Source organism: Hylobates moloch, unplaced genomic scaffold (assembly GCF_009828535.3).
Source record: "Hylobates moloch isolate HMO894 unplaced genomic scaffold, HMol_V3 SCAFFOLD_20, whole genome shotgun sequence".
Taxonomy (NCBI): domain Eukaryota; kingdom Metazoa; phylum Chordata; class Mammalia; order Primates; family Hylobatidae; genus Hylobates; species Hylobates moloch.
In genome coordinates this window covers 5,261,405-5,276,033 of record NW_026652295.1, presented here as the reverse complement: position 1 = coordinate 5,276,033, position 14,629 = coordinate 5,261,405, and the positions used below count along the sequence as shown (strand labels likewise).

The window sequence follows — 14,629 nt, the reverse complement described above, 5'->3', positions numbered from 1 at the left end:
CCAACACAGGGGAGTTCCTATTTTCAGCATGAAATTAGCATACAGATGAAACCATTTCAGGGAGCATAGAATGAATTGACACAGGAGACATTAAGTTTTCTGTTTCTAAAATGAAAACGTTTTCCTTTTTCTTTAAAACCCCAAAGCTGCCACTTAATTTGTGTTCAGATTGTACTTTCACTGCAGAGCTGCTAACAGTGGGATACTGTTCAGGGGGGCTGAGGGGGCCAGGGGGCCACAGATCTGAGCTGTGAACACAGCCATCTACTATGGGGCCATTTAAGCACCTGCAGGCCATGGCCCTGGCCAGCGTGCATCCATCCTTTCCGCCTGCAGTAAAGACACCAACGCAGCCCAGGCGCGCACAGTAGTGCTGAGTACATATTCCCTGGAGATCTGCAGAGCAGGACCTGGTCCTGCTCACCTCCATGTCTGTCTCTGGCTCCCCTCATATCATTTCAAAGACATCTTCCTTGTTCTTTTGGACAGGATTTCTCTTCATCTCTCTTCCCACTGGAAAAATGATTCTAAATAGCTGGACTGGGACGAATGACAAATCTGCCATGGAGCCCGCGCCACCCCTTCTTCCACACCAACTTTTGTCTTTTTTTAGGTTTTCTCACATCTCTCCTCTCCGCTCTTTTAAGCTCTCAAGTCCTCTCCACTTTTTCTTTAGTGGATTGCTTCTGATCTCATCGAAACACATTCTCTGAGTCATTAACAATACGAGGCACTGAAGAAAGCTGTCTGCTGGTGGCCCCAAAGGCAAGCCCTGGCCAATGTCAATGTCAGGGCTTTTCAATTAAGGGAGCACAGAGCAGCTTTGAATAATGCCGGATCTTTACGGCAAATGATTCCATCCAAACAGATTTTGGGAAGAATTTTTTTGAAAGTTCAATCATCTGATCTGACTGGTAAATGTTTAAAACAGCTGAAAAGGAAAGAGGTTTTATTTGTGCCAAGCTGGCTAAGATACTCCCTACATCGAAGAGCCATTTGGTACCAGGGGGGCTTGCTTTTAATGCAAAGGGAATGTCTATTGATTATTATATGTATGGGAAATGAGAATGTAAACATTCATCTGCTATAAAATCTTATTACTGTGAACCCTATTATTTTAGACATTGTGAAAAACTGGACATAGAATCACCTACTTTTAGAGTTGTATGTGACTAAAACAATTAAGTGTTTCCCAAATGAAACTGCAACACGTGGAGGCAGCAGAAGGTAACAGGCTTCCGAAGCACCATCACTGCATCCAAGATGCTAACATAGAATTTATTAAGTACTTACTATGCGTCAGGCATTGTTCCAAGAGCTTTATGCAAACTAATTTAATCCTTACAATGATCATATGAGCTTGGGAGTATTATGTCTGCTTTATAGCGAAGTAAACTGGGGCACAAAGAAATGGTAAACTGCCACGGTCACACACGGCCAGCAAGTAGCAGGACCAGCATTCAAACCCAGGGATCTGATCTGAGAATCTTCCCTCTTGACCACCGCACACACCAATTCTACATTGCTGGCTTCTCGATGAAGGGCCTAAAAATTGACTAATTTGCATAACTTTCTAAGATAATTATAGTTCCAATAAATAACTGAAAGCAGAAGTTCATCTCTTTACACACATTTGGATGGATCTAGAGACACCTGTCCCTGAGTTAGTTCAAATGGTAAAGCCAGCAAGAGGAGTGGCCTTGGTAGGTAAGGTCTCCCTCCAGGGCTTCATCCAGAGAAGGATCAGGGGAGGCTCCTTCCAAATGCAAGCGGCAACGTGACTGACGCTCTGGAAGCCAGCAGTGTGGGTGACTATTTCCACATTGCTGTTTGAGTGAGTTTAACATATAGCACAGAGGTGTCTTGAGAATGATTGTCGGATTTCATAAATTACATTCTGCTATTCATGGGGAAGTCCCTGCAAAACTAAAGTAATAACATGCATGTAGAACTGTTATAATAATATTGTCTGCAATGCACTGCAAGGATGGGAAAATATAACAAATGAATAGAACAGTTTGTAATAAAAGAGCCGACAAAGAAAAAAAGAATGAAAATATCCCAACTTTCTGCATTTAAAAATACATTAGGTGGAAAACCCATGGTAAAAAGTCCATAAAAATTACAGTGGCCTAGATCCACGTCAAAGATAAGCCCAAGATGAAATCTAAGCAAAACAAGAGAAAATATTTTTCCTTTTCTTTTTCATTCAATGTAAAATACCCTTTTGTCCAGTCTAAGGTCAACCCTGCTCACCCTCCTCCAGTGTGGGGTCCCACGATGTCTTACCTTCTGAGGAACACTGTACCACTCGGTATCTCTCCTCTGTCTCTCTCTCTTATGTAGTTACCTCTCCTACTCTAGTGGATCCTTCTACTGACTTTTACACCTCTGAAGTTTATTATACTTTTACAAAACTTCTCTTACTGCACACAACCTTTCCAAGCATGGCCTTGTCTCTCTTCTTTTCTTGAGTTGTCTACTTACTATCTCCATTTCTTCTCCTCCCACTTCATTTTCAACCCACTCCAATCTTGCTTCTGGCCCCCTGAGTGATCATTTCTCCTCACAGTCACCAGTGACCCCTGTTGCTAAATGCAATGGCTTTTTGTTGATCAGGTCATTGGCTCTTCAGTGATGTTGGCTGCTCCCGCCATCTTGAAACCTACTACCCCTGGCTTCCAGCGCTCGCACACCCTGGCTCTTCCTCACTCCGGGCTCCCCCATGTTCCAGGCAGATTTGCTCTCCTCTATCTGGCCACTAAGGGCCCTAGTTCCATAAGATTCATGCAAAGCCCCTTGCTCTTCTCACTCCATGCTTCCTAGTATACCTTCTCCATACTTCAGTTTCAAATACATTCTCAATGAAGATCACTCACACATTTATTGCCAGTCTCTGTGTTTCCTGTAACCTCCAGACTGTTTCAAACTATTTGTGCAACATGTTTACTTCAGTGCCTCCAGTAAACCTCAAGGCCAATGTGTTCAAACCTAAATCTCAACTAGTTGTGTCCTTAACAACAATGGCAGCATCATCCATCTGGTTCCATAATCAGCATCATCCCTCCTCCTTCATGTTCAACCAAGTAGCAAGTTGTGGAAGTTTAGGGTTTTATTTATTTTGGGATCTGCTGAGTTATCTCTATCCCCTCGCCACAACCTCAGTTGGAACAACTTGTTGCTTGTGTAGCTGTGCTGTGGCCTCCCGCTGGTTCTGCAGCCACACTCTTCCCTTTCAGTCCCCCTCCATAAAGCAGCCAGAGTCATGTTTTTGAAAACCAAATCTGATCGTGTGACATTCCTTGCTTAAAACATTCCATGGGCTTCCTATTGCTCTTGGTAAAGTGAGAGATCCCCACATGGTCAAAAAGGCCCAGTCTGGTCTGGCCTTAGCCCCGTTTCAGCCTCAACACCATGCCTCCCACTTTTCTAGCCACACTGGCCTTCTTTCCAGGGCTCTGATCCATAGATTTCTTTTCCTGCCAAGGAGCTTTGCTTAGGCGGCTCCTTGGCTTTGAATGCTCTTCTCTCCCCGGCCTCACACTCAACCTTGACTCCACTGCTCACTGTTACTTTTTTTTTTTTTTTTTTTCTGAGACAGGGTCTTGCTCTGTTGTCCGGACCAGAGTGCAGTGGTGTGATTATGCCTCACTGCAGTCCTTGACCTCCTGGGCTCAGGTGATCCTCCCCACCTCAGCTTCCCAAGTAGCTGGGACTACAGGCATGCGCCAATCATGCCCAGCCAACTTTTTAATTTTTTGTAGAGATGGGGGGGTCTCATTATATTGCCCAGGCTGGTCTCAAATTCCCGGGCCCAAGCTATCCTACAATCTCGGTCTCCCAAAGTATTGGAATTACAGGCCTGTGAACCATGGCGCCCAGCCTGCTCACTGCTCTTAAAGCATCACAGCTGTCACTCACATCTACATGTGTGATTATTCCACAAAAGTTAATTTCCCCTTTAGTCTAGACTATTGCTCTTTGAGAACATCAGCCATGTCTGCCTTTGCTTTCCATGGAGACTACCGGCTTAGTAAACAGTGGACATTCAACTGAATAAACAAATGCATGAATGAAAGAAAGAACGAATCAATGAAGGGAACAAGCAGATGGTGAGCCAGAGAGTGCAGGATTGGTGGATGGCATTCTCTTTGCACTCTATCATGGAGCACAAGACTAGGCCCACCTCCTCTAAGCAATAACACAGGTGAGACTCAGTCTTGAACTTAAGAAAGAAAGTAAAACAGGGAAGGGAGAGGAAGATAGTAAAGCGGGTTTCCCAACCTACTTTAAAATGTAAATGCCCCAAAGAATGAGGTGCATTGTAAAGTTCCTTCGAATGACTAACACATGAAATGCCTATGAAAACCTCATGAGGATTTAGGCAGGATGAAGTTGTGTCTTCCATGTACCTTGTCATGTTTATATTACAGTTCCTTTAACACTTGTTTGTACCTTGTTCTTTATATGCTTGTCTCCTTCAACTAGACTATAAATTACTTGAAGGCAAGAACCATGATTTTTCTCCACTGGTATGTAGCATTTAAGTGACTCTGGTGTCCAGCATAGCTCAGGCATTCCTAAGTGGTTTTTGATGAATGACTTATAGACAGACAAATAAATGAATGGATACATGGAGAGACAGGCATCAAAAACAAAAGCTCCCACTTTACAACCATGTGGATGGATAAGAAGCTGAAACAGTACATACCAAAGGCATACCAGTACAGGGGAACAAGCAATGGGCTGAGAATCAGAAGATAATTATCTGCTCACCTGACTGTCACCTCGCTGTAATGTGAGTTCCTCAAGGGATGGCAGGGCCTTTTTTATTTGTCCTTGTGCAGAGTAAACGTGAGCTCTCTTCTCATCCCCCTTAATGTAGTTACTGAACGAATCAAAGTCTAGTCTAAGCCCCTGCACTAACGACCGGGGTTAGACTTGGCTGGAAAAGCGTTGTTTCTCTGGACTGAAAATGAGACAATAGCACTAGATGATCTCCAAGATCTTTTTCCCAGCTCTAACATTTGATGAATCCATAATTAACCATGTGAACAAGCAGAGAAAAGCTGGGGACAGCCAGGGCTTAAGCAGTTGCACTAATCCCAGTGGGACACACATGACTTTGAAAAGCCTTCCATATCGTAAATCATATGAGGTACTGCTAAGAATGGTAAAGGAACAACTGTAGTCCAATGCGGGCAATGGGCATCAAAGTCTCCCAATACATAACAAAGCACTATCGGGAACAATTGTAAAACGCAGGGGCGAACATTCGTGTTGGGGCGTCTGGCAGCTAAGGAGACAGTAATTCAAACAAAATATAAGCAGAACTTGAAATTGGATATGAGCATATATCAAATGTTTGCATTTTCAGGGTCTGTGGAAAGGATATAAAGCCATTTGACACAAATTTAAAATTATCCAATAACTTGTATTATTGGGGTGGGGGGAAAGATGCTTAATTTCTCCTAGAATTCATCTCCTTGAAAATTTCTATGACAGAAATCCAGTCATACATTTTGCTAACCATCTATCTAATTCTAGAAAAGATTTTCTTTGATGAAAAATTCTTGTAACTTCCCTCCAGTTTATAAAACATAAATGCCATCACGGCTATGACAATAAAATGCTGTGCCATATACATTTCTTAAAGAGGCGATGTATGAGTAGACATATAATGTAGTTTACGTAGTTAGAGTATACATGTGTATACTAGAGTGCACACTGGTATACTCTTGGGACTAGAAGGGTACATTTGAATAGCTCAATGGACACCCCCTTGAAGTACCCATATGTTTTTGGAGTTTAGTTACTGGAGATAAAAAGTATTTGAAAGGTTATGTGTTAATGCTTCCAATCTCTGCTAAGTAATAACAATAACTTAATAATAGTAACAACCACCAATGTATATTGAGCAATTATTTTGTGCCAGGCACTGTTCTAAGTTCCCTTTTTTTTTTTTTTTGAGACAGAGTTTCACTCTTGTTGCTCAGGCAGGAGTGCAATGGCACGATCTCGGCGCAAACTCCGGCTCCGCCTCCCGGGTTCAAGCAATTCTCCTGCTTCAGCCTCCGGAGTAGCTGGGATTACAGGCATGTGCCACCACACCCAGCTAATTTTGGACTTTTAGTAGAGACGGGGTTTCTCCATGTTGGTCAGACTGGTCTCGATCTCCCCACTTCAGGTGATCCGCCAGCCTTGGCCTCCCAATCTAAGTGCTTTTAGTATGTTATCTTATTTCTAATCTTCACAACGATTATGAGGAAGGCATTGTTTATGACTATTCCCCATGTCACAGAAGAGGAAATTGAAGTTGAGTAACCTTCTAACCAACACGGCTGGTGAGGGGTAGAACCAAAATTTGAATCTAGGCAATCTGCCTGCGAGCCTCCACTCTTAACGATGACTCAAAACTGTTCCTTTATAAACTACTGACCATAACAGAAATTTTTATTGGAAACTGACAGTTATAAAATTGAACATCAATTTTTGAAAATGACTCTGTCCTCCCTTTCATATTCTCTGCTTTTAAGAACCGTTAATGCAGCCCAGGTTTTGTGTAGCTAAATGCATATAAATCTCCCTGGAACACTTATAAACCAAGACCCCTCTGAAGCCAGAACCTCATTTAGCCAGGGCAGAGGATGCCAGAACAACAGACTTCCAGGACCAGTTTCATAGTCACTGCCTTCCCGCATCTTAAGAGTGGAAACCTCTGGGTCCCATAATAAGTGGACTTCAGGGATCCCGTAACAGGAGGGCAAATATTTCAATGATTTCCCGCATCTGATCTTCCATGCCATTTCCTATTCTAAGCTTGATTGGTCAATCTAATCAGTGCAGCAAAGTGGAAGAGATGGCTTCATTTCAACAAGCAATCTTTCATCTGGGTTTGTCCAGAGAAACTTAAACTCATAGGCCCTCGTTTAGATAAAGGCTTCCATCTTGAAAGATACAAGGATCAGTCTTCTGAACTGCGAGGGGGGTGGAAGCTGAACAATAATAGAGGGCACTTTCTATTATTATTTTTTTTAAATATACATCCCACAAAAAGGGGATCAGGAGATAATAGTTGAAAAGAATTCACAACGCCTTTATATATATTTTCACATATTGTGATACATATGTATATATACACAATGTATATACATATATGCATTACATAAGGATATGTAAAATATATTTTAGTATCTGTAAAATATCTGTATAACATTATTAAAGTATCTGTCAAATACAGATTAAAAGCCACTCACGTGACACTCACTGGACCACTAAGACATATACAGTATGGTTAGCCGTCCACAAAATTTTCATTCTCACTGGGACATACCACATGGATGCTTAAAACAGCTGTGTCAAAGAACAAGGTTGGCCGGGCACAGTGGCTCACACCCATAATCCCAGCACTTTGGGAGGCCGAGGAGGGTGGATCACTTGAGGTCAGGAGTTCAAGACCAGCCCGGCCAACATGGTGAAACCCTGTCTCTACTAAAAACGAAAATTAGCTGGGTGTGGTAGTATGCGCCTATAGTCCCAGCTACTCAGGAGGCTGAGGCAGGAGAACCTCTTGAACCCGGGAGGTGGAGGTTGCAGTGAGCCGAGATTGCACCACAGCACTCCAGCTTGGGTGACAGAGCGAGACTCCGTCTCCAAAAATAAATACATACATACATACATACATACAAACCAAAAACAAAGAACAAGGTTAAGGAGAAACATGGTCGAGAGTCGAGAGTTTGTTTAATGTCACTGCTCTGGTGCTCTGGGGGGTGGCAAGAATCAGAAGGTAAGTAAAAGTTCAGTGGACCCTGGAGTTCAAGCACATTCCTCACTCAGCTTATTTCCTCTCCTCTACGAACACTTCTAGTTCTAGGTCACCTGGTTGTGCCCGTGTGGCAGATGAGAGATCGAAGCCAGCTACAGCTGATGTGTGTGAGAGGAGGTCAAAGTTTCCACAGCAGAGCCAGTGACAGGTTGGCACAGATAGGAGCTCTGGAGTTGGGGATAAAGAAGGCAAGAATCCACAACAACGATGATGGCAACAGCAACAACAGAGGGACCATTCTCTTCCTTGTCTTCCATTGTACTTGGAGATGAAAGGAGAGTTTCCAAGAAAAATGGCGACACTGGTTTTTCTAGAGTGTCAGTGGTTCCCTAGGACGATACCCAACACACCTGGAGTTCAAGTCCAGTTTTCAGAGTGATAAGCCACAATCACTGTAAAGATAATTTAATCATTTCCCAACTGTTTTAAAGAACTGAGAGAAATTTTCTAACATTTATTACTTTATAACAAGGAAGTGAGTTATGTGTTTTGAAAACCTGGTCCATAAATACTCAGAGACAGAGATGGGGAAAGGAAACAACCAGCTGAGTTTTAAAAATGTTTAATTAGCACCTGTGGTAGGTAAAAGAATGATCCTCCAAAGACACCTACCTCCAATTCCCTGAAACCTGAGAAAATATTGCCTTACATGGCAAAAAGGACTGTGCAACCATGCCTAAGTTAAGAATCACAAGATGGGGAGATGTGTATTGTCTGGGTAGACACAACATAATCACAGGAATTCTTATAAGAGGGAGGAAGGAGGGCCAGAGTCAGAGAAGGAGACGTGAGGAAGGGGCCACAAGCCAAAGGATGCAGGGACCGCTAGATGCAGGAAACAGCAAGTCCATGGATTTTCCCTTAGAGCCTCCAGAAGGTGCCAGCCCTGCCAACAAGTCTGTTTCAGCCCAGTGAAACTGATTTCAGGCATCTGATTTGCAGCTGTAAAATGATCAATGTGTGTTGTTTTAAGCCACTATGTTTGTGGTAATTTGTTAGAGCAGTGATAGGAAACTTGTACAGCTACTCACTGCAATGAAAGGTGGGATCCTGGACACAAAAAGGAATGAAAAAAAAAATCAATCAAGCTAAAAAGGATTATTGCTCAAATACCAAGGAAAGAGAGGTTTCTCAGACCACAAGCTGGAAGCTCAAGCTCTATAGAGTTTAAGGAAGACAAAATTTGGCTAGAAATTTTTTCTCAAGGAGAGAAAAGCATATATGGTGGGCCCTCAAACAGCGTGGGAGTTGGGGACACCAACCCCTCACCCAGTCAAAAATTCACATGTAACCTTTGACTCCCCTGAAACTTAACTACTCATAGCCTACTTTTGACCACGAGCTTTGCCAACAATGCAAATGGTTAACACATATTTTGTATGTCGTATGTGTTATATACTATACTGTTACAATCAAGTAAGCTAGAGAAAAGAAAATGTTACTAAGAAAATAAGAAATACACATTTACTATTAACTAAGTGGAAATGGATTATCATAAAGGTCTTCATCCTTGTCATCTTCACATTGAGTAGGCTGAGAAGGAGGAGGTGGAGGAAGAGGAGGGGTTGGTCTTGCTGTCCTAGGGGTGGCAGAGACGGAAGAAAATCCACGTATAAGCGGGCCGATGAAGTTCAAACGTGTTCAAGGGTCAACTGTAATTAAAAGAGAACCACTTCCTGACAGGATAGATACTGAAACCACCCACCGATGGGTCTCAGGTGCAGTGGTGTATGGGGCTCCCAACATACACAGCGAATATGTAAATACCCCTAACACGGTCTTTGCAAGGCCTGGAATCTGCCCTTGAAGAGTAGCAGGTCTTTGAGTCTTAAAGCTTTTCGGTGTTACACTCATCCTTGTTGAACATTCAGTTAAACCTAAGGGGAAGGGCAGTATCCTAACCCCAGAGGCAATTAATGCAGTCCAACCTATTATCCACAAAGGATGTATCAGGCTGACAACATCTTTTTTTTGGAATAAATGTTTTAAACATCAACTGCAGGAAAACACTTTTAAGTTCTGATTTAATCTCTCTAAGATGGCTATCAGTGAATACTGTAACAGAGATATTGCAGAAGAGTCATCCGACCCCACGGTCTGCCAGGAGGAAACCCATGGATGTGGCAGGTAGGGTGGTCCAGAAAGGATGTTATGTCCCATTAAAGCAGACCACACTGACCTATGACCTGGCTGGGATGGGGCAGCCCTGGTTTCCACAGAAAGTCTCTGCTCCTGCAGCTCCCCTGTGGACTTAGGGCCTAATGTGACTGCGATTCAATGGTCGAAGAGTCAGGGCAGAAGCTTCTGAGAAACACTGCTGACTCCACTAGCGATGTCCTGATGCTCTCAGAGAACCCAGGGTGCCACTGATACTATACGTACACACAGCACCCACGCCAGCCAAACTCCAAGACCGCCAAGGACTACCCAGCATTACATAGGAAACTTCCGAATGCTCCTAGAAAGCAAGGTAGAGTCAGAGCAGGGAGATGCAGCCTGCCCTTCTCCACTATCCTCTTCCCCGCACTCCACGAAGGTGAGCTTTGCTTTGGTGCATCCCCAGGGTCCAGAGGAGCATCCAACACGTAACAGGCACTCAAATTGTTGAATGGGTAAATGAATCAATGAATGAAGGTTGGGGATGTGTTATTTTATAATTCCAATAGTGCAAATCCCTCAATTCATGTCTATCTCTTCCTGATCCCTGAAACGAGATGTCTTCCCCTCCGATCCCCCAGGAGGGGCCTGCTTGTTCCTCTCATACACCATTCTTGTCAGACTTGTGTTGTGGTCAGTTAGTTCTTAGGATTTTCCTTTTCAAAATAAAATGCAAAAAGCTAAGGGCTGAGCCTGCTTTACTCATCATTATACCCACTGCAGCCGGTCCAACGCCTTCCATGTAGTAGGTGCACAATAAATACTCGTGGGTCTGAATTGGTAAAACATTTTTTCTTCAATTCTTTTTGGAGTGATAGGGTTTGCATAGAAAAGCTCACTTGTATTACTGAGCAGAAGATTACAGTAGGTCAGTGTACTTTTTTGTTAAAATCAGGTTCATAATTACCCTGTAGTAGGAAGAACTGCTATAAAATAATAAGAGGATACTTCAGTAAGAGAATTCGGGTTCATTAATGTCTAAGGTTCTGCCAGAAATGAAAAACATTCTTAAATCAATTTATCAATATATAAACACTTGATATTAATGTAGATACACATGCATATATTTATGATTAGATTTACTAATTAATAGGCTTTCCCTATCTTTGAAGTAAGAAGAGAGAAAAATAAAGTGGCATATTGCACTGAACAAACGGCGTATGGCATGCTTTATAAATATACACACTTTATCTCTCTCTCCTGCATACACACAAGCCCCAAACTCTGCCTTTCAAGATACTGGCCTCTTGCCCTAGTTGGAGGTGGCTAAAAGGAAACTCTTAGGATCCTGGACGTGATCACTGCCTTACAGACTGTCTGGGGCAGCTCCCCCATTACCTGCAGCCAGGAGGGCACCTTTGCTAGTGCCTCGGGAGCAGTCAGACACTGTCACTGTCCCTTCCCAGAGCCGCGGGAAGTGCTCTACCCACATTAGCTATGCCCCACATCTGGCCATTTGCTGGGCCTCGATCCAGGCACCCAACAAAGCCACGGACGGTAACAAGCACTCATCAAAGTCTCTGTCAACAGAATCCCCTGCTTTTCTGTCCTTCCCTGGAAGTTAGCAAGCGAGAAATGAAGGCCTGAAGGGCAGCCAGGCCATTCTGAGAGAGGTGAGCCATCAGCGGCCGCGTCGCGCCGGGCTTTCATTTCTGCCTGGGACGGGAACTTGTCCTTTGAAAGAAAAAGGAAAGAGGAAAACTAACATTTACTGAGTTCCTAGGAAGATAAAACAGATTTATTTTATAACAGTACTGCCAGGTATTTATTCCGTTCTAAAGTTTAGCTTTTATTTTTATCAAAGTTCTACTTGCACAGATTCGAAGGGTCAAACAATTCTCAGGACTTTTCCTGAAAGACAGCAGCCCCCATCCCCTATCCTGCCACAGTCTGCCCAGACGGCCTACAGACGACCTGTTTTCAACTCGTCTAGTTGGTTCCTTTGGTGGGTCTCTCTGTAGCTTTAAACAAGCTATTTTTCTTGCTACTTCTGGTTTGTTACTTGTTTTAGTTATTGCCTCTGTATCACCAAAGAGAAGCACTTAGCTCTTTCATGCCTCACATCTCCTGCCCATGCCTGTGCCCGTGCTCCTCCCGGATCTTCCTGAGGTGGGCATGCTGAGACTCCTGTCGGATCACCTTTCACACTGTTACCTGTTTAGGTCACTACTGAGCTCCACGGTAAACTAAGATGACTTCTTTTCTGTGCAACGTTCTGTCTCCCCCAGCTTTCCCAGCTGTGTTAACTTGTCATCAGCTTGGTTTCTCCTGTTGTCAAGGGGGTGAGGTGTGGTACGCTGGTTATGAGTGTGGACTGCCTGGGTTCAAATCTCAGTTTTGCCACTTACCAGCTATGCAATTTTGGACTAATGATTAAGCAATGAGTGTCTCAATTCCCTCACTGATAAAAGGAGGATAATGACTACTATCTAATAGGGCTACTATCAGGATCTAATCATTAATACATATATGCTTAGAACTGTGTCTGACACACAATGAACACTCAATTAATATAAGAGGTAATGGTTGTTATTTGGTTTGCAACTACTTAATCCTCTCAAAGCATCCCTGAAGCCTTCAGATCTGCTCCAGTCTGAACAGATCCCCCTCTGATGATGACCGCGCAGCTGAGGCTTTGGGATGGTTCTTGCCTTGCTTTTTTTGTTGCAACTCTTATTTCGTGGATCTTGTCTTAGCTTACTTCTCGTTTTGGTGGAAACACCTTGCTTTTATCCTCTCCAGAGAATAAATCTCCAGACTTCTACCAAGATGAAGGCCTGTTAGTGATTCGCAGAGTAGTCCTTTTGCTACATGTCAGTGAGGAGAAAATCGAGGGTTCTGCTCCTCAAACACATTTTCAATTGACAGTCCTGTGTTAGCCCTACTTCAAGAGGATGCTTGTACTACTAACTCCTGAATCTTTTGGGGGGGTTTGTAGTTCAAGCTGGATTGCTTCTTGATTGTCCCCCTGCCAACTTGGATTTTGGCTTTCTTGGGTCTACTGAAACCTAACTGCTCCACTTCTCCATCTGCTTTTCAGCTTCCAAAATTATGTTGCTGATGTCCCCTCTCCCTGTCACTTAGTCTCTAATTACTTTATACCTGAGGGGAAAAAAACCAAACCCTTTACTATTACTGTATTGAGAGGCAACTGAGGTTAAAGCTTATGTTCAATCTGCCATCTTTAATCAAAAGTCTATTAACCCTACATCTTACTGGTAGAGTAGCTGAGGTACCACGAGAGGGTAAATAATTGGTGGAAGCTCACAAAACCAGTAAGAATCAGAAAGTGAACTCAGGATCAGGTCAGCCTGATCCTAAAGTCCAACCCTTTCCACTGGAGCACACTCCCTCTCCAGGGAAACATGGGGCCTCTTCCAGTAGGAACTGTTTATTGGAAATGTGTCCCACTTTGGCCGGGCATGGTGGCTCACACCTGTAATCCCAGCACTTTGGGAGGCTGAGGCAGGAGAATGGCGTGAACCCAGGAGGCGGAACTTGCAGTGAGCTGAGATCGCACCACTGCACTCCAACTTGGGCGACAGAGCAAGACTCCGCCTGGAAAAAAAAAAAAAAAAAAAAAAGAAACGTGTCCCACTTTGACATCGGTACCAGGATAACTACCATTAGACCCTGAAGATTCAGGTGACATCTCTCGGCCTACTGCTGGTACCATGCCACAATCCATGTCCCCCTCCTGAATGCGCCTGCACTTTTGCTCCGTGAATTCTTTTAAAACCCCAGGCTCGGTCCTCTGACCTTAGTTTGAAAGGGTTCCTAACAGGAAAGAACATGGGTCCGGCAGTGGAGCCCTTTCCCTTGCTTGCCCTATGATACGATTGTCAACTGGAACCTTTCCCAGTGATCAAAGTACCTGTAGGAAATCTAAGAAGCCCCTTCTCAGAAAAAGTCTGGGGTCTTTTTATCAAAAAGGCAATGAGAGGGATACTTTTAGGCCTCACTCACCAGCAATTACTGCTTGCAGCTCATGAGCGACCCTAGACCACATGTGCCAGACTTGGCCTGTGGATCCCCATCAGTCTATCCTACACAGCCTAGTGGATAAGAATACCGGCTCTAGAATCACATGGACTGGGGGTTCAATCCCAGCTTTGCCACCTACCTACTTGTGTGGACTGAGGACAAGTTACTCAGTTCTCTAAGCCTTGGTTTTCTCATCTATAAAATGGTAATAGCTGCAGTATTCACTTTATTGAGTTGCCATCAGTTTAAATGAGAGATCATATATTAAGCATTAAGTATAATATCTGGTCTGGTGCCAGGTAGGGCGAACACCACAGGTATCCTTCACGGTGTTCCTGGTAATGAAGCCCCCAGCAGCCTGCACCCTCAGCTCCTGGCCCTGCATGTAAACCTCGAGGGTCACCAGAAGCTGGTCTCAAGGTTCCAGGGTTGCCCCCAACCACTCAAATCTTCCAAACAATGTGTACTGGGGACAGAAACTTTGGTTATGTAAAAGTTTAAAAGAGTGAAGTGATGCAAGCTACTTTAAGGATACCGGAGATAAATGATCTATTTATATTTTTATGGTGAAGACATAAATAGAAAAAAACACAGCACCCAAAGAAATGTTCCTTAAAATATATGTACAGCATGGAAGAGAGATATATGCACAGAACAAAC

The 14,629-nt window shown here is 43.6% G+C and overlaps 1 protein-coding gene across 5 annotated transcripts in view; it reads right to left on the bottom strand.

The window, feature by feature from the left end:
* FARS2 (phenylalanyl-tRNA synthetase 2, mitochondrial) overlaps positions 1–14,629 on the bottom strand; it is a 513,534-nt gene that overhangs the window by 103,562 nt on the left and 395,343 nt on the right. The gene's annotated exons all lie outside the window — the stretch shown is intronic.